The sequence below is a fragment of the Rhinopithecus bieti genome, unplaced genomic scaffold (genome assembly GCF_001698545.2).
Source record: "Rhinopithecus bieti isolate Rb0 unplaced genomic scaffold, ASM169854v2 scaffold_21626, whole genome shotgun sequence".
In the NCBI taxonomy this organism is placed as follows: domain Eukaryota; kingdom Metazoa; phylum Chordata; class Mammalia; order Primates; family Cercopithecidae; genus Rhinopithecus; species Rhinopithecus bieti.
In genome coordinates, this window is record NW_016810801.1 from 958,234 (window position 1) to 978,883 (window position 20,650).

The 20,650-nt window shown below is 41.2% G+C and overlaps 1 pseudogene; it reads left to right on the forward strand.

Annotated features, from left to right (window-relative positions):
• The first annotated feature begins 19,178 nt into the window (after nucleotides 1-19,178).
• On the forward strand, nucleotides 19,179-20,036 carry LOC108542684 (uncharacterized protein C9orf78 pseudogene; annotated as a pseudogene).
• Nucleotides 20,037-20,650: the final 614 nt, after the last annotated feature.

Here is a 20,650-nt window from a genome sequence, read left to right on the forward strand (position 1 = left end):
AGAACTAGTTACTTGGACGAGCCTGGCACCTCCCTCCCCTTTCTCTCTCTCTGGCTTTCTCTCTGGCCATGTGCTCTCTGTACCCACCAGCTCCCCTTCACCTGCCACCACAAGTGGAAGCAGCCTGAGGCCCTAAGCTGGAAGCAGATGCTGGCACCACATTTTTTGTACATCTTGCAAAACTGTAAGCCAATAAGCCTCCTTTCCTTATAAATTACCCAACCTCAGGTTTTCCCTTATATAAATAACAACACAAATGGCTTGGGATGAGGCCAGACCGAGTGGCTGCAGGTTGTGACCAAGGCGTGGGTGTGGGGTGAAAATGACTTTCCAAATAAAAAGAAGCTTGAGCCCAGTGGACAGCATGTCTAGCTTCCCTTCTTTGCTCTATCAGTAGCAGGGGATAGGCCAAGAGACCTGTCCACCATCGTTGCCTGAGAATCAATCCCAGCATGTAAATACTGAGATCCTTTCTGCTGTGTCACATGCTGTAAAAGTGAAGTGGGTTTCCTGTCAAGTTACCAGTCATCACAGTGTGTCCCTCTCTTCTGCTCCCTCCCCACTCCTCCTTTTTCTTTCTTTTATATTTGAGGCCAGTCTAAAGTGTATGAACTTTACTGTTTTAGAATTAGGACAGTTTCACAGGACTGGGATGAGGGAACTTGGTTCTGTCAATAACTCTGATACCTGGATTTTCTCCAAGAAATGAATTTCTTGGTCACCCATCTGCTGCCCACAGACAGCATGACATTACATAACCTTACACAGATATTTATCACCTAAAACCTGCAGATGAGGGGGCCAGGACTGCCTAGGATTCCCGTGTCCCAGAAGACTGCATCATTCTTCCGGGCAACATTTGGAGCCCTTCTTGATCTTGGTTTTTATTTTTTATTATTTCCTCAGCTCTACGGAGATAAAATTGACAAATATAAAAGTATAGATATTTAAGATGTGCAGTGTGATGTACAAAGATTTGTATACATTGTGAACTGTATACCACAGTCAAGCTAATTAACATATCTATCACCTCACATTGTTTCCACCTGGGACAACAGGCACGAAGCTACGTGACATTATGTTAAGTGAAATAAACCAGAAACAGAAAGACAAATATAAACTCTCTTCTATGGGGAATCTAAAAACATTAAACTCCTAAAAGCAAAGAGTAGAATGGTACTTGCCAGGGTGTGTGAGAAGGAGGAATAGAGAGATGATCAAAGGGTACAAAGTTTCAGTTATCGGATGAGAAAGTTCTGGAGATCTAACGGGCAGCATGGTAGTTAGAGTTAATAATACTGTATCCTGTAGTTGACATTTGTTAAGAGAGCAGACCTAAGTCTTCACTGCACACACACACACACACACACACACACACACACACACACACACAGATAGATAGAGAGAGAGAGAGAGAGAGAGAGAGAGAGAGAGAGAGAGAGAGAGAGAGAGAGAGACTGATCTTGGTTTTAATCTTGGCCACATGTTAGTGTTCCTGTGGGAGTTCTTACAAAGTCCTGATGCTCCTCTCCATCTCCAGAGATTTTGATTTAATATTGATGGGTGCTGGCACAGTAGTTCCTATAAGCCCCACAGGGGTTCTTTATGTGCTGGTGTTTGAGAACCACATTTTGCAGCTTCATCCCTGGTTGCTGCCCTCCCACAGACACCGTGCCTTTTCCTGTCTACATAGCCTTCATCCCTGTCTACCTGGTGCACTCTTCCTTCTTTGTCTACCTGGTGAGTACTGGTTCACTTTTTGTGACCTGACTCAAGTGTTGCCTTTTTAAATCTTTCTAGGCTGTCTGATGCCAGGCAGAGGTGACTGCTGCCTCATCTGTGTTCCTATAACACTTTCCACACATTTGAAAATTCTACAGCGTTACAGAGTCTTTTGTTTATCAATCTGTTCACTTGAGAGTTGGGACTTCACCATAGTAATCTTTGTCTCCCTTTCACCTGGTATTGTCAGTGTCTGGTGTGGGATAAGCACTTGGTGAATGTTTAGTTTGATTAAATAGAGGTGCTCAAAATAGCTATCATGTCACTGAGGCTGAAATAGCTATTTCTTACAAGGCTGGTCTTTCTGCTCAGCTGTTACAGTTACTGCTTGGCAAACCAACGTGCCTCATTTGTGCAAATGCTGTATCCCCACTTGAGTGTTGAAGTATTTTGTTAATTGCATGATGGCCTGTGGCCACAGTGTGTTGTTTTGTAGTATACCAAGCCAGAATTTAAAACCAGGATTGTAAGGCCTATACTCTGTGGTCTGCAACAAGTCTGAGTATATACAAATGCTAAAATGAGTCCAGGAACTCCATAAGTGTATACAAAAACCCAGAAGAGAGATTCTGTCTTGCAGTCTTCCCTAAGGTGCTATGATTTTAAATTAAGGACAAAATCCATTATCTAATTGTAATGTCTCTTTTTTTTTTTTTCCCTGTTGATAGAAAGTTTCTACTACAGTGTTTTCTGTGAAAAGAACGGGTGCTGGAGAGCTAAGCTGAGCAGGAGGCAGGAGGGACTGTCTGCAGCAATCAGCAGGTGTGTACTGATGGCTAGGCTCCTAATGAGGGCAGTGGAAGAGGTGGTTGCTTTTGGTAGGGCCCATTCCGATTGCTCATTGCCTGGAAATTTTCAACCGTAAATATTTTCAGTGTTGTTCCTGTCAATAGGTTCTTGGAAGTACTGTTTGAGACATGAGGACACAAGAAGCAACATGTTAATCAACAAAGCTAGTGTTTAATCTCCTTCCGTCTGATGAATCTGAGCCATTTGGTGACAGACATGGGTCACATGGAATGCAAGGCACACAGGAAACAGTCCCTGAGTAGCCCGTGACTTCCTGGACGGCAGAAGGAATGGAGGTTGGGCCAATGCTGGGCATCTCTGAAAGATGATCATGGACCAGAATCTGAGTGGGTTCACTGGTTAACATTCCCTTTGCCTACTACAACACAGTCACCCCAGATAAAAGTTTTTTCTCTCTTAGGTAACTGAGTATGTAAGCAGCCAAGTATATCATGTCAGGCTAATATGGAAGTTCTTATTGCTCTGCCAATGTCAACATGCATTTTTCACCTCGTGGTCTGATATGGTGGTTTAATATAGATAATGATCTAACATAGATAGTGGGAGCTGTGGCTCCCACTATCAAGTCCACGTTCCAGCCAATAGGAAGTCAAGAAGAGAAAGGGACGCTAGGCTTATTGTATGCCAAGGGCCTGACTTAGAAGATACAACTCAGCATTTCTACTGCGTACAATTGACCAGAATATAGGCACGTGTCTACACCTAGCTTCAAGAGAAATTAGGAAACCAACTCTTTGGCTGAACGGCCGTATGCTCAGCAAAAATATTTATCATCTGGGAAAAGAGATATTGGGGAAATAACCAGCCATCTTTGTCTCATAGATGTTTTCCTAGCTACTGCCCAAACTCAGAAAAATAGTGAAATTCCAGATGTACTTGAGAGTAAATTCAGAAAAAGACACATCTCGATATCTTAGATGCCATCTCAGAACAAGGATGCAATAGTTGATGTTAAACATATTAGCATTCTGAGTTTGCCTAGAAAATCTCAGCGTCCATAAACAACATTCCCTGTGTGATGCATATATCATACAATGTTTAATGTTAATTTAGCTTCTTAATATAATTTTGTGGTGGGAATGTTTGCCCAATATTCCCCAGAGTACCAGGAAGGTAGTGTGTGTGTGGGAGAGGTGCAGGCAGGAGGAAGATTGTATATTTCCATAAAATTAATTACCTGGAAGAAGACATCAAAATTGCACGAATGGAGATGCTTTATGTGTAATTAACAGTTCCTATTTTTAAAAAACCTTCATGATTTTATGTTTGTGTATAAATTTTTTTTTGTGTATATATATATATGTGTGTGTGTATATATATACACACACACACACACACACACACACACATACACTCACCTATACTTAACATGATCCTTGATGTAGTCATGTGATGTAGTTAGGGAAAGCGTCATTTCCATTTTATAAAAATTTGGTGATTAGATCTTGAACTTATAGCTGGAGCCTGCAGTAATAATAAATGAAACTGCTTGGTGGTGAGAGGTGTCTTAGAAGCATAGAAAGGTAATTTTTATGTGGAAGGAATGTAAATGTGTGCAGCGAGAGGATGGACTGTAGTGGTTTTAAAACAGGTCCGCAAATTCTTTGGCATTTCTCTCATCAAAGGATGGAGTCCAATTCTCCTTCCCTTGACTATGGGCTGACCTTAGTGACTCCATAATAAAGAGAATGTTGTGGCAGGGACCCATCAAGATTTTCAACATTAGGTCATAAAAGGCTATGTAGTCTCTGCCTGACTCTCTTGTGATGCTTACTCTTAGAAACCAACTGCCATGCTGTGAGGAAGCCCAAGATGCATGGAAAGGATCTGGTATGTGTTTTGGCTACAGTTCCTGGCATGGTCTTAGTCAATAGCCTGCATGAACCAAGAGATATGTGAACCAGTCTTCCTAATGACTCCAGGCACAGACACTGTTGGGCTTCAGCTGCCCGAGAAACACTAAGTGAGAACCACGTGGCTGAGCCCAGTAAACCCTCTGACAAGGAGATGATAATTAATGATTATCATTCTATGCCCAGGAGATTGGGGTGGTTTGTTTCACAGCCATAAAAAAAAGAAACATATTTGGAAGCTCAGAAATAGTGGAAGATGTGGCATGCTAGGGATAACATCCGTTGGCAGTCAAGGTTACACAACTGGCCAAGTGACAGAAGGAGGGTTTGAACCTCCATTTTATGATATTTGTCTCAGATTTTTTTCCCACTTCTCAAAAGTTTCCTTCTTTGAATAGCTATTTAAAACTAGAACTCATTTGAGTTTCATTTACAGTACTTTTGGAATAAACCAAAGGTATGGTGGATACTGCAAGCAGCAATGGCAAGCATTCTAGAGATTTTGTTTTTCTCACACGTATACACTAGGCACCAGAGTGTGCACGCATACACCTTTGTCCTTGCCATACCTAAGTTACTCTCCTGCCCTTGTTTCAAATCTTTGCTTTCACTAGTCACAAGATATTGGCCTGAAACTTTCTCTCCTTTCAATTAGAATTGCATATAATTAGACATGCCTAGTAAGTACTGTGACTTAAGGCCAAATGCTCTCATCTTTTCAACCATTTCACATGTGTCATAGTTTTCAGATTGTTTTTACTTTAGGATTATGTTTGCTGAGTCCTCTTAAAATCTGTGTACACTGCTCTAAGGATGTGGCATATAATATGTGCTTAATTATATGTTCAATTAAATTGAAGTCTGACCAGCACCAGGAAAAGCAGCACCAGGAAAAACACTTTCCTCACTTCAAATACTTTTATTAATGCTGTTCAAATTTCATAAATAATTTAAAGCTAACATCTTAGTGCTGACATGTTGACTATATATTTGTAGGCAAAGCAATAGTCAATAGCCTAATTAATTACTTCACATGCTCTGATGTCTCATCACATAGTAGATGAATTTTTAATCATTTTTTTATTTGTTCATCAAGGGCTTGCTTTGTGCTAGGGACTATGCCAACATCTTCACATATCTGATCTTACGCTATCTTCTCAGATAGAAGAGTAGACAAGAATTGTTTTTATCTTCTCAGCATCCCTTCCCCACCCCACCCCCCTTGTTTTGGTAAAAGCATCACAATTTTTCTCTGGTTAAGTACCTTTTCCTCATTGTTTTTGGATGTATTCATGGTGTGAGTGTTCATCCAGGTCCTCTGCAAGAACTCCACCTGACCCTGCCAACACTAGCCAAGGAAGTAGGCACTGATCCAGGTTAATTTGTTCAGATTCTTTCATGAGAATGGAAACTTGAGCAGAGCCTTACAATGATGGCAGGCACTGGAATTTGAGCATACAGCAGTTATGTCCTGAAAATATGCTCATTAGTTTTTGCAGCCACATCCATCTCCACTGGATGGGGTACATTTTTAGTACCTAGAGCAATTCCAGGTAATGGAGGCACTCAAAAATTCTTGTGGAATGGACAAGCAAATGAATGAACCAATGCTCAGAGTATCCCTGGTTCATGTATTGTCCAAAGCCTGGTTATCCAAATCTTTCTTTAATTTGCTGAACTCCGGGAATGTTTCCATTAAGTTAGGCAGAGTCTATTTCACCTGTTTTATAGCCAGGATACTCTAAACTGATACAAGTGGATGCCATTTGATATTGATAGGGCTTTATTTATTTATTTATTTTTTGTCATAGAAAAGGAGGTATAGGTATTGTCTATACAATCGACCCTTGAGCAACACAGATTTGAGCTGTGTGGGTTCAGGTATAGGCAGATTTTCTTCTGCCTCTGCCACTCTGAGACAGCAAAAACCAACCCCTCCTCTTCCTCCTCTTCAGCCTACTGAACATGGAGGCGATGAGGATGAAGACCTTTATGATGATCCACTTCCACTTAGTAAAGAGTAAACATTTTTTCTTTATAATTTTCTTAATAACATTTTACTTTCTCTAGTTTACTTTATTATAAGGATACAGTATATTAATACATATAACATATAAAATATGTGTTAATGAACTGTTTATGTTATTGACAAGGCTTCTGGTTAATAGAAGGCTATTAGTGTTTAAATCTTTGGGGAGACAAAAATTGCATGTGGATGTTGGACTGTGCAGGATTTTGGAGTCAGTGCTCCTAACCTCCGTGTTGTTCATGGACCAACTGTGTTTACTATTTGTTGGAGCCTCTGTCCCACTTGTCCCTGTCATGCATTATCTCATTTGTCCTTCTCTGTTGAATGTTCCATAATTGCACCCTATCAAACATGGATGTTACATACTAAGTTATCTTTTGGGAATCAATGTCAATATAAAAAAATAAAGAAATGTCAATGTCAAAAAAAAAAAAAAGGAAAAATCAGCTTGTACCTAGTATGTTAGCCTGGAAGCACAATACTCTGACATTTTCAGTGGGGTGTCATAGTGGGGGGTCTACCAATATTGGCATTTGAGCTTCCTATTTCTACTCTAGAAGTGGAGATGGAAATCAAATAAAACCAAACCAGCAGACTAGTATAGCACAGGACAGTGTCATTCACCATTTAGTAAACAATCAAGTACTTATTGTAAATATGGAACTTGCATTGGGGATTGGTCTGGAGCAGATGGGGACAAGTGGAAGTAACAGAGTGATTGCAGTGATTACAGGCAGGGTTACAGAGGCAGGAGCCTGGGCACTTTTTGAGGAAGGAATCATTGGAAGTCATCTGTTCACTTGGTATTTAGGAGATCTGAACTCAAAAGGTGGTTAGAATTTCTGGTAATGGATAGCTCATTACCAAACACCTCTTTAGGCAGACTGATATTTAGAAAGATATTTTTTCATAAGTTATTCATGCTGTGACCTCCTCCTGAAATGGCTTACTTCATAATCTTTCTCTCTCTCTGGGTCTTTCAGGGCCCAACAAAAAAATCAAAAAACTTGTATCGGGGTTTCCTCTTCTCTGATTCCTAAGAAGACAAATTGCATAGTGCAGGGCAGGAGACAAAGGCGCTGGCTTCAGACAGAAAACATTGTGAGTCCAGGCTCAGATGTTTTATATGCTGACATGATACTTAACGTTCCTTAGTCTTAGTTATCCTGTCTGTAATATGGGGATGATGGTGATAATAACAATAATACCTTTCAGGGTGATGGCCAGGGTTAGAGCGGTGTGTCTAGCAGCTGCCATATCATGGGACCTTGATAATTGATAGCTATTTATGGGATATTGATAATTGATAGCTCTTTTGTATCAGTGCCACCATCCAGCATAACCTCATTCCTTAGGATTCTTTTAATGGCATCATATAAGTTGTAGTCATTGCAACTTTTACTAGACTGACCTTACTTCCTGATTTCTAGTCTCTATCTTAAGTCATAGCTGTAGTTATATCTATATGTATCTTAATTTCCCCAGTTCCTAGATGGCAGAGATTAGTTTTAACAGGTATCGTGCAAATGTACCCAAAAAATGAACGCCAAACAAAATAAAAAATAAAAGAGATATCTTAAAATCATTTTAGCTCTACCGGTTTTGTAGTTTTATAAGGTTTTAGCAGGTAAATTAAAGCTTATTTTATGCTTTTAATTTTGCTTCTATAGAGCACTCCTAATGGATTCTTTTCCATGACATCATTTTTTAATATGCACAAACATCACTTCATTTGATCTTCTTGGTTCCTCTACAAGGCAGATATTATTGGCATTTCCTGATCATAGTTCATGAACTGAGGCGCCAGGAGGCAACGGACCTTCCCAGTCGTAGCGTGGTGTCCTGGGAAGCAGGCATGAGCACTGATGTCTGCGCTCTGCCCTCTCTCCTGAGCTGGGCTGACTCCCTCAAGAAACTCCTAAGAGATAATGGATGTGAAAATCCTCTACAGACTCCAGAGTGGAATATGAATGTAGGGGATTATTGCTATTATTTCTAGGGCAGGCAAGCTATAACCTCTTGTGGAACCATTTATCAACCAGGAAATCCTGTTGCTGTTCACTGCATTGTACCCCTGTGACCCAAAAGATAATGTATTTCCCAATGTAGTTAACTTAATACTACGGGCTGACCTGTACCTTGAACTGAGCTGAGCGAGTAATATTTAAATGCAGAGCCTGACAGCTCATAACCCACGGTGGCTTACTCCCCCTGTGGCAAGCCGCTGAGCCAGGGAGGGAAGAACTGTGGAATGCGGGGATGAACAAGGAGGGTGGGATGGTGTTCCTCCTAAAACAACCCATGGCTTAGATTTGTTTTTGATAGTTTGATGAAAGGAACATCTTTGTTCCTTTTGATTATCAAGAGTGCTCCTTGGGCTACCTCCCACAGACACACTTGGATTGTCAATTTCAGCTGCTCTCATACTGGGTCAGAACCATTCCATGTTGATTTAAGAACCCAGTGGGGGATCATCTGACTGGCATTTGATATCATGGTTCAGCAGCCTGCTGGATCCTCCATACACCTGCAAAAAGGAAAATGCTTGCTGGACACTTCTGCGGGCTAGAGGCAGTGGGGAGGGGAAGGGAGGGGTTTTTCTGCTTTAATCTCTTAAATACAGAGCTGAAAGTACAATTGAGTCATACAATTAAGAGTATGTTTAAAATAGAAGGGAGTTTAGACACCAGTGCAAAGACCCTAATTTTATAGACAAGGAAATAGAGACTCAGAAGGGCGAGCAATTTGCTACACAACTTGATGCCTAAATTTACCAAATTTAGATGAATGATTCAACTAAATCAGTTAGATGAGACATTTCTTATTCCAGTTTCCAATTCTTTTTGCTCTATCATGCTGCCAACTACTAAGCGTGACATCTGCCCATGCCCATGTCAAAGTGACCAAAAAGGGCAGTCCTTAGAGAATTATTTTCTCTTCTGTGTTCTAATTACCATCAATCAATCAATGAACAGATATGAGCTTTACTCTGCACCTGACACAGAGCTTGGAGCTGTAAAGGGGAATCTAAGATGTTCTCAGTGAGGTGACAACTTCAAGTCATGCTAAGATAAACCGGGCATGGTGGCTTACACCTGTAATCCCAGCACTTTGGGAGGCCAAGGCAAGTGTATCACTTGAGGCCAGGAGTTCGAGACCAGCCTGGCCAACAAGGTGAAATCCTGTCTCTACTAAAAATATAAAAATTAGCCAGGCAGGGTGGCAGGCACCTGTAATTACAGCTGTTCAGGAGGCTGAGGCAGGAAAATTGCTTGATCCTGGGAGATGGAGGATGCAGTGAGCCAAGATCGCACCACTGCATTCTAGCCTGAGTGACAGAGTGAGATTCTTTCTCAAAAAAAAAAAAAAAAAAAAAGGTAAAAGATAAAAAACATATTAAAATAGTGACCAGCTACCGGTATAATCGTTGAATAATGAGTAGAACACACTATATTATTTGGGTATTAATTTAGGCCATTGCTTCTCATGTTTTTCAAGGTTGATACAAAACCAAAAAAAGTGCTTTGTTTCTGGACCTTTGGGTAGAGAGGGCAATAAGCTAATCATGACTGCTTCTGTATGAGTTCTGAACCAAGTAAAAATATAGCCCCAGGAACCAGATAATAACTCTAAGGAAGTCAGTTTCATTGTCGGCAAAGCTGGAGTTGGACAGATGAGCTTGGCACCATGGCTGAAATGGACCACATTACCCAATGCAGGACCTGGAAAAAGCATATCCCAGGGAGGCAGGATGCAGAAGATAGCTCACATGTGACCCTGATGAAGACAAAGGTGGGAGTTAGAGAAGACACAGAGTTTGGGCTCCAGAAAGGGAGAGGGAAAGAAGAAAGGGAGAGATGTGTTGTCCTGTCCTAGTGAGACAAGCCTCACCTCCTGTGAGAAGTGGAAAGAAGGACAAGGAGAGGATGAACCTTCCTATTGTAATGGCCAACGAAGGATCATGCAGAGAGGAAGACAGGGTCTCCTATAACTTTAAGAAACAAGAGTGAGTTCAAGCAAAATGCAGACACAAACCTATTGAGTAGGTTGTGGAATCTATGCTGCAGAGATGGAGAGAAGATATAGGATCCTCCAGTTTTGTTTTTTATTTTAATTTTATTCTTGCCTATGGTAATATACATATAATAGAAAATGTACCGTCTTGACTCGTTTTTAGTGTACAGTTCATTTGGATTAAGTATATTTCCATTGTTGTGCAACCAATCTCCAGAACTTTTTCATCTTGTGAAAGTGAAACTCTGTATTTATTAAACAGTAACTCCCCATTCCTCATTTTCCTTAGCCCTGGTAACCATCAGGTCTCTATGAATTTGACCACTCTATGTACCTCTTATAGGTGTAATCACACAGTTTTTTTGGGGTGGGGGGTACTGTCTTATTTCACTTAGCATAATGTCCTCAAGTTTCATAGATTTTATAGCACGTATTTTCTTCTTATTTGAGGCGGAATAAAACCACATTGCATGAACATGCCACATTTTGTTAATCCATTTGTCCATCAGTGGACATGTGGGCTGCTTCCACCTTTTGGCCATTGTGAATAACACTGTTAGAAACATGGGAACATAAGTCTACAAACATCTCTTCAGATCTTGCTTCCAGTTATCTTGGATATGTACCCAGAAATTGAATTGTTGGATCAAGGGCCCTCAATTTTGACAAAAAAGGCTTGATGTTCTCAAAAGATTAAGTAGAAGTTGGAGATGAGACATCTACAGGTTTGCAGAGTAAGGATGGATGTGCTGCTTTTCCAGGGGATGAGCGACCAGGTGTTTTTTGTTGTTGTTGTTTTTGAGACAAGGTCTCACTCTGTCACCCAGGCTAGAGTGACATGATCTCAGCTCACTGCAACCTCTGCCTCTTGGGTTCAAGTGATTCGCATGCCTCAGCCTCCCAAGTAGCTGGGAATACAGGTGTATGCCACCATGCTCAGCTAATATTTGTGTTTTTAGTAGAGATGGGGTTTTGCCATTTTGGCCAGACTGGTCTCAAACTCCTGAGCTCAAAGGATCCACCCACCTCAGCCTCCCAAAGTGCTGGAATTACAGGCATGAGCCACCATGCCGGCTGTGACAAGGTTTTAAATAGTAGTAAGGAAGGGTTAGGGAGGCAGTATGGTCCTTACTATGGAGTAGCCTCCAGAGGCTATGGAAAGAGCCTGTGGCCTTGACTAGCGTGAGAGAAAGAGGGAGAAGGAGTCCTGCCTCTCTTCAGATGGCAAGGGATGAAAATGTGGTGAGGACTAAAATTTGTACCCGGGAGTGTGTTTTGTTTTTAATTCTTATTCTAAATTGGGTATACATTTGCTTGTAAGTGAAGAGTAGGGATAGAGGGATGTAAAATATCTTTTGTTTAACACAAAGAAAGGAGGGGTCCAGGATGGTTCTAAATATTTCACAGTGCACAGGATGCCCCCACAGCAAGACTGAAAAGTGGGATTTGTTATGTTTTCTGCTGAAGGTAGAGTCTAATTTACTTTTTACAAATACCTGCTAAGATGCCTATTCCTGTCTTATTTTATTGATTAGGCATGTGAGGGGTGGCTGGCCTGAATGATTTAACTGACTGCCCAGAGATTTAGTGCTAAGATCAGGTGTCCTCACTCCTAAGATTATTTCCTGTTGTTTGCACCTTGAAGGGTTAGATAAAAAAAGGTCACTGAGGATCAAAGTTACCAATATAGAAGGAGAAAGAATGAGTAACATCCTGTGCTCGCTGTTCTGGGTGAGCACTATTCTGGGACCAGCTCTTTACTGCAGTTCAGTAAACTGAAATTCAGAAAACCAAATAGCCTGCGAAAGGTCCCATTTGAACTCAGGCGTATTTTCAACTGGGCTCTCATCTTTAAAACTCACTGCTCCTTTTTAGAAAATGAGTGATTAAAAAATTGGTTCGAAAGCTTCAATAACAAGACAGTAATATCTAGACACTCCGGCCTTCTGTGTATTCACTGAAAATAGTATTTTGAGTGCCTACTCTGTATCACTTGCTGTGCTATGGGCTGAAGATACACTGGTCCTCTAGACACACTCTCTGATCAGTTAAGCAGGGTGGGGCAGGTAACTAAAATGCCGTTGTCTTACACTCCAAATATCCCATCGACACTGTGTGTTTATGTGTAAGTGTGTGTGTCTGTGTGTGTGTGTGTGTAAGACAGCTCCCTAGTGTTTTGATGACTGAGCAATTTTTGCTTCTTTTCTTCAGCTGTTTACCTGCAACTTCTTGATCTCAGGCATTTTGATGTGTCTGTGAGGATGATCAAGGGGCAATTCTGAGCGCTGCACCGTATTAGGCAGCAGAGGTGCTGTGGCTGGACAAAGCTTGTGGGCCTGTATCCCTTCCCTGAAACTGAATGCTTTCCCTTAGGGGAATAGGGCAGTGAAAAAGAAAACAAGCACTGTTTCTTTTCTTGACTCACTACGCTTTACTTCTGGTCACCAAAATGTGTAAGTTTTTTCTCACCCACATTAAGGAATTCTCTTCTCAATGGGCGCTGACTGTGTCCTAATTTCACTCAACTCTGATGCTGTCTCTAGGTCTCTAGATAGCATCAGATTCCAGCAAAAGGGGTAAGCTTCACAAGACTGCATCCCACTTCAGACGCCAATCTCAAGTAGTAGAGCCCCAAGTTATCCACAGCTCCTGTTTAACTTGGCTATGAATGAAACGAAAATATCGCACCCCAAAATATACTGCTTTGACATATTTTCAGATGGCTTTTCAGAGAGTACTTAAACAGAAGGATGTCTGGAAAAGGTGTCTTTCATAGGTGAGATTAGCATCTGGAGAAAATATCTGCATTGATGCTGCCAGGCTTTCTTTGAGGTCCTCCCCTTTCCAGGTCCAGAAAATATTAACCAAGAACCTGACACCTTTAAAAGTCTTGAAGAAACATTTACCATCTCTTCTGTTTGGGGGCTGCTACCTGTGAGGTTTCACCTACATAACAAAACCACCTTTGCTAGCCAGGCCTGTCTTTTCTCCCTCCCATAACCGATATTGTTATTATTACTGAATTTACCACCATAACCTGTTTTTGGCCATGCTCCAAACCTCCATTCTTTCTGTAACCTCAAGGTAGTAGATAAGCCGCTGTAACCAATTGCGGGGTTGGGGTAATTAATCATTCTGTGATTCTTCCCCCTGCATGTTAATAAATGTGTATGCCATTTCTCCTATTCATCTGCCTTTGTCATGTTAATGGAAAACACAAACTCTGTAAAAATATTTTTTAAATGTTAATTTCTAGACAATAAGAATGACCAAAGGCCTGGGAAGCAGGGTGCTCAGGCTCAGGGAGTACTGAGAAAGTGTGTCCAAGGCTGTTGGATTACAATTTGGTTTTATACCTTTTAGGGAGGTGAGAGTTATAGGAAAATATATAAATCAATATGTGGAGGATATACATTGGTTCACCCAAGAAGATGGGATATCTTGAAGTGGGGGCTTACGCCTTATGGGTTCAGAGATTCTTTGATTTGCAACTGGTTAAAGAAGTAAGACTCTGTCTAAAACTTGGATTCAGCAGAAAGAAAAGTCTTAAGAGAAGGATTTATGTAGCAAGGTTGACAGGCTGTGGGTGTGACTTAACCCTTACCTTGTGTAGCCTTAGGTCTTGTTTGTAATTTGGTATCTTATTGCCACAAATAGTCTTTGTCAGCCTTATGATCTCTGTTTTAACATCAGTGCTGGTCCGTTGTTATGTCTAAACTCCAAAAAGGAAGAGATACAATGAGATATGCCCAACCTCCTTTCCCTTTATGGCCAGGAACTCAATTTTTTAACATTTCTTTGGAGTCCCCTTGGCCAAAAGGGTGTCTGTTCAGTTGGTGGAGGGCTTAGAATTCTATTTTTAATTTACAATCAGTTGACTTTTAGTGAATCTTCAAAGAGCAAAGGGGAAGGTTTCTCTTGACCCCTAGAGCTCTCAATCAGAGGTTCCCATGACACCCTCATTGTGTTCAATCATTTGCTAGAACAGCTCACAGAACTCATGAAAATGCAACATATTGTATTACCAGTTTATTACCAAAAAATACAACTCAGGAACAGCCAGATGGAGGAGATGTGTAGGGCAAAGGATAGGGAAGGTGTGTGGAGTTTCTGTGCCCCTTCAGAGCAAGGCCACCCTCCTGGACCTCCACGTGCTCACTAAACAGAAGTTCTGTGAACCTCTTTCTTTTGTCTCTTTCTTGTGGGTTTTTTGGAGGCTGCATTACACAGGCATGATTGATTAAATCATTGGCTATTAGTGATCAATTCAACCTTCAACCCATCTACGCATCTTCCCTTTCCAGAGGTCAGAAGGTGGGGCTGGAAGTTCCAACCCTGTAATTATGTGGTTGGTTCCCCTGGCAACCAGACCCCATCCTGTAGTTGTCTCTGGGTTTTCCAATAATCACCTCATTCACATAAGCTCAGGTGTGTGTGAAAGGAGTTTGTAATGAGTAACAGTAGACTCTACTCTCATCCTTACTGCTCAGCTCACTTAGGAAATTCCAAGTGCTTTAGGAACTCTGCGCCAGGAACTGGATGAAGACCAAATACATACTCCTTTTTATAAATCACAATATCCTATGGAGTATTGAGGTTAAGCACATGGACTCACTGATCAGACGGGCCTGGGTTTAAATCCCCCATTTACTACCTATTTGGATTTGAACAAATGGCTTAACTTCATTGAGTCTCTGTGAAACTGTCTTTGCAAAGATCATGACAGTGGGGGAAATCTAGCACAGGTGACTCCATTTTGCCTCTAGCCTCACAGCCTGGCTGTCTTCGTTCATTGCTGGACATAGGCCAAGCTAACCACAGGAGAAATTTAGTGTATAATTTAACTTTGAAACAAGGATAACAGCAGCCCCTCCCTAAAACTGATCCCCTCTTTCTCTGGGGTGCTAAAACCACCTCTGTAAGACTAATAAAAGGCTACTAGATTAGGATTATGGGAGGAGCCTGAATCCTGCTAAAATGTAGTGATAGTTTCCATAATCCCTTACTGACCAGGAGTCATGTGGCCAGACATCACAAGATTTGTGACTTCTCCAATCGTTACAATAAATAGCATCACTATTGGGGAACCTATGATTGATCTTTGAGCTATTTTTCAGACTTTTGCATTATGTCAACTGTTGACCCCACCTAGATGTGTGACTCATGATTCAACTTATCTTGTGGCTCCCCAATCCGGAAGCAGACTCAGTTCAGGAGGACTGTTTTCCACACCTCTATGATTGCACCCCAAGCCAATCAGCAGCAACCATCCCCCACACCCCTGCCCACCAAACTATCCTTGAAAAACCCTAACCTCTGAGCCTTCAGGGAGACTGATTTGAGTTATAACTCTAGTTGTTTCATGCGGCTGGACTCACATTAATTAAACTCTTTACTGCAAGACAATGGTCGCAGTGAACTGATTCGGTCTGTGCAGTGGTCAAGAAGAACCTGTTGGGTGATTACATCTGCTTCTTCATACGTAACGCAGAGATGTTCAGAGTTAAGACCATGTCAGGACACTTATGGAAGGCCTAAATGAAGGGATGTAAGGAGCGCTCCACTCCAGGGAAACTTGCATTGACACCATGGGGTCTGAGGTGGGCATGGAATAAAACGCTTAACAGAAATAGTACAAATACCAATTCCAGGGCCTTTAGCAGCAGTTTCATTCTCTGAGCCAACAGAGGAAGGGGCAGATGGAGCCAGTTGTGGGCATGGGAGGCGAGAATCAAGTGTCCAAGGTATCTTCAAGGACAGCAGAGGCATTGCATAGGGGCAGCCTGAGCAAGTCCACATTATAAACCTTCTTGAGACTGTCCAGAGGGTAGGGGACATGCATTCAGTCAAGTCTTGTCTTTCAGCATGATGAGTAAGCCAGAAAAACAGTGATGTCTTTTTTCACCCCAGGCCAGGGAAACCACAGTAAACGTAGACAGCATGTTATGGCTGACTGAGAGTCAATGCTAGCAATTTCAGACCGATCCAACGTTATAAATTGACCCAAGGCTATTTCAGAGGCCCTGGGATAACAGTGGTAGAAAGTGAACCCAGAGACAGATGGGCAATGGCTTCAAATATTAGTTTCAACACTAAGTAGCATATTTGGAAAGTCACGTAACCTCTGAGCCTCAGTTTCCTCATCTATAAATTAGAAAAAATACTGTTTCATATGGTGGCTGTGGGTCTTAAATATAATTGAGTCTATAAAAGCAGTTTTCAAACTGTCAAGCCCTGTGCAGATTTGAGAGGTTGTTATGTTATTTCTAAGTAAGCAGTGCTACTGTGGATTTTAGTTTAGTGGAAAGAAACTCTACTAGTTCATGCTCTACGTGGTAGAATCTTTGAACCTTATATTCTCACTCATCAAACACCTTAAAGTGTGGAGGTGCCTAGAGTGGCAGAAACAGAAAAATCTATCATCTAATTCAAAGCATCGTTTTCTTTGTGGCTGACTGGAAAGGGGGTGGAGAGCACTTCTTTTGTTGGGTTTTCGTAATTCAAGAGGGAAAAAGAAAGTTTGCAAATGAGAATGCAAATCTAGGAAGACATCCAGCCTCATGCCTGGCTTTAATAATTGCTCAAATAAGAAACTGTAGTATCCATCCATACCTCTCCACACATTCACTCACATATTTAGGGTCTAAGTTTCTGTTCAGTGTTACTGATGGAAAGATCCACCTTGGACTTATTCTATCACTGCTCTCTGTTTATTTTTCATTATTTTATCACTATTTGTTTTACTTCATTTGGGCTGCTATTACAAACTACCATAGAATGGGTGGCTTATAAAAAACATAAATTTATTGCTTATAGTTTGGAAGGCTAAGAAGTCCAAGATCAAGGTGCATGCAGATTTGCTGTCTGGGAGGGTCCATTTCCATCAGGAAATCCTTCTGATTCACAGAGGGCTATCTCCTCACTGTGACCTCCCATGGCGAAAGGGGAAGGGAGTCCTTTGGGGCTTATTTTATAAGGGCACTAATCCCATTCATGAGCTTGATGCTAATCTATGTCTAAAATCCACCTTCAAATACTATCACATCTGTGTTATGTCCCCCCTGCCCCGCATTTGGGATTATATTTTAACATATGAATTTTGGAGGTGCATCAACAGTCAGTCTATGGAATTATTTGAAATTATCTTACTGTTTTATTTATTTGTTTGGTTGATGACTATATTTTTGTGTAGTGAGGAGAACATGGAATGATCCCTGAGGTGGAGCAGGAAGGTGTCAAGAGAGGGGAAAAGGTGAAGGATTGCTGGAGGGTGCTCAGCAATCCATCTAGGAGAAAATGCAGAAGAACCTGTTAAAGGTCTTGCCTTACACTGGTGGCCTGGGGAACAACTTGCATTTGGAGAATTGAAGAAATCTTAAAATGCAAGCACATGAAGCCCTTTTCCCAAAAGCACTTAAAGTATCTAATACTTATTAAATATTTATGTGTGCATGTATTAGGCATTGGGCTCAACAGTCTACCCACATTATTCCATTGAGTTTTCACAGCAGATGTGTCCTATCGTATTCCCATTTTACACATGGAAAAACTGAGGCTCAGGGAATTGAAAGAACTTGCCCAGATTGGTAAGTGGTGGATCTGAGAAGAGAGGCTAGTGAGCCTGACTCAGAATTTGGTGCTTTAAACTATCATTGGAAATTGAACATGAATTGTCTACCTTTTCTGACAACTTCATCGAGACATGTAAAAATATTGGTGCTCCTCATGGATCTACACTGAGCCCACTTTTATTATTCTCACCTTACACACTTACTGTGGGGTTGATCTGTTATTTCCTCTTATCAACTTCCATGTTGATGTTTTTCAGCTTCATACTTCTATATCCAGCTACCTGCTGCTTTCTTTATCTGCTACCCTATTTAAACTTCAACTCAACTTATTCACAACTGAATTTACTCCTTTTTCTCCAAACCTTCTTTCCCTCAAATATTCCCTGCCATAGTAGAATGATGCCCTCAACCAGCCAGTTGCCCCAGGGAGAACCTGAAAATTATTCCTAAAATCTGCTGCATTAGACTGTTCCCGCATTGCTATGAAGAAATATCTGAGACTGGGTAATTTATAAAGAAAAGAGATTTAATTGGCTCACAATTCTGTAGGCCGTACAGGAAGCATGATGCTGGCATTTGATTGGCTTCTGGGGAGGCCTCAGGAGGCTTACAATTATGGCAGAAGGCAAAGAGGAGCAGGCATGTCTCATGGCAAAAGTAAAAAGCAAGCAAAGGTTGTGGGAGGGGTTGCTACACACTTTTAAATGACCAGATCTTGAAAGAACTCACTATCACAAAGATAGCCCCAAGCCATGAGAGATCTACCCCATGATCCAAACACCTCCCACCAGCCCCATCTCCAGCATTGGGGATTACAATTCAACATGAGATTTGGGTGGGGATAAATATGCAGACCATATCACCTCCCTCCCTCCCCATATCTTGGAATGTGTTCTTACTTAGTCTTGCTCCAATACATTTTGTCCATTCTGGTTGACATTGACTATTTATTATTTTTTATCATTGCAGCTGTTTTAAACTGTTTTCTTATCTCTATTATCAGCCTCACAAGTCTGTCTCATTTACAGCTACTAGAAGTTGTTTTATCAAAAATTAATAGTAAAATGCAAACCTCAAGGCACAGTGGCACTGTGGCTGGACCACAGGGCTGGTGCCACCATGCTGATCACCAGGAAGACTTTCTGTTGGCACTGGGATGACTCAGAGTCAGAGGAAGAAGAGGAGGACTCAGAGGAGGTTCAATTAAAACTGGAATAGACCAGAGAAGTACATAATATAAGGAAGAGATTCAATGGGTACTGTGGCCCTGCTGTTGGGAAAGAAGGTACAAGAAGAGACCACTCAGATCCCTTTCAGATGAAGACAGGTGATGTGGTGGATATGAAGAAATGGAAGGAAAAGGGCAAAGATAAAATCAGTAAAGAGGAAGACTTTCACTTGGGGACATCATTTTCTGCAGAAACCAACTGAAGGGATGAGGATGCAGACATGATGAAGTACACTGAGACAGAGCTAAAGAAGAAGAAAGGGATCGTGGAACATGAGGAACAGAAAATCAAGCCAAGGAATGCAGAGGATTGTCTTTATGAACTTCCAGAAAACCTCCACATTTCCTCAGCAAAGAAGACCAAGAAGATATTTTCCAACCAGATGCTGAATGGCATTCCTGAGTTGGACCTTGGCATCAATGCTAGAATAAAAACTGTCATTTCTGCAGAGGATGCCAAGGTCCATCTGCTGGCAGAATAGCAGAATTAGAAAAAAGACAGTAAACTATCTTTGATGCCTACCAGCGTGGCTGTGAATTACGTGCAGCACAACAGACTTTATCATGAGGAGCCCAACATTCCCATACAGAGAAACACAGAAGAACCCAAAACCAGACTCTTGAGGGTAGGCAACACAGAGAAGGCAGAGGCTGAGAGGTCCCCTCCTAACCGCAAGCATCCTGATAAGCAGAAGGCCACTGATGACTATCATTATAAAAAGGTCAAGAAGACGAACAGGCAGTACTGAGCTGTGCAGAATGGGATGTAAATATTGCCTTCCTCTCCCTGTCTCCATTCCTCCCATGAAAAATGGCTTCCTGGACTGAGAATGCTCAGTTGCTAGCAGACCATTCCAGAAAGAGACTCTATTGGCCTGCTGTTTGCCTGCTGGATTTTTCAAGCACTAAATTGGTAACTTTTTGAAACAAAGCAATGCATAATTTCTCATTTGGAGGCAAACTCTATTTTTGTGAACATTATTAAATCTTGTTTGTAAATACATTGACTTTCTCTTAATATTTGCTCCAGGTCAGGAAGAAACAACTCTGTATTCCTAGTGTGATAATATCCTTTAGATTGTGCTTTTATTATTACATATGCAATCACGTCTTCTAATTTTACATATTTGGAATGGGGTCAGAAATGCATTCTTTATTAATTAGAGTGGATCCAGTTGACAGAAAAATCTAGGATGAGAACACAAGGATACTGGTGTTTCCTGACTTTCACAAAATTACTTGTTGCTTTTCATTAAAAACAAAAAAGCAATATATATGTGTATGCATATGTGTGTGTGTGTATATATATATATATATATAAAATGCAAACCTAGTTGTATTACATTTTTTTTTTTTTTTTTTT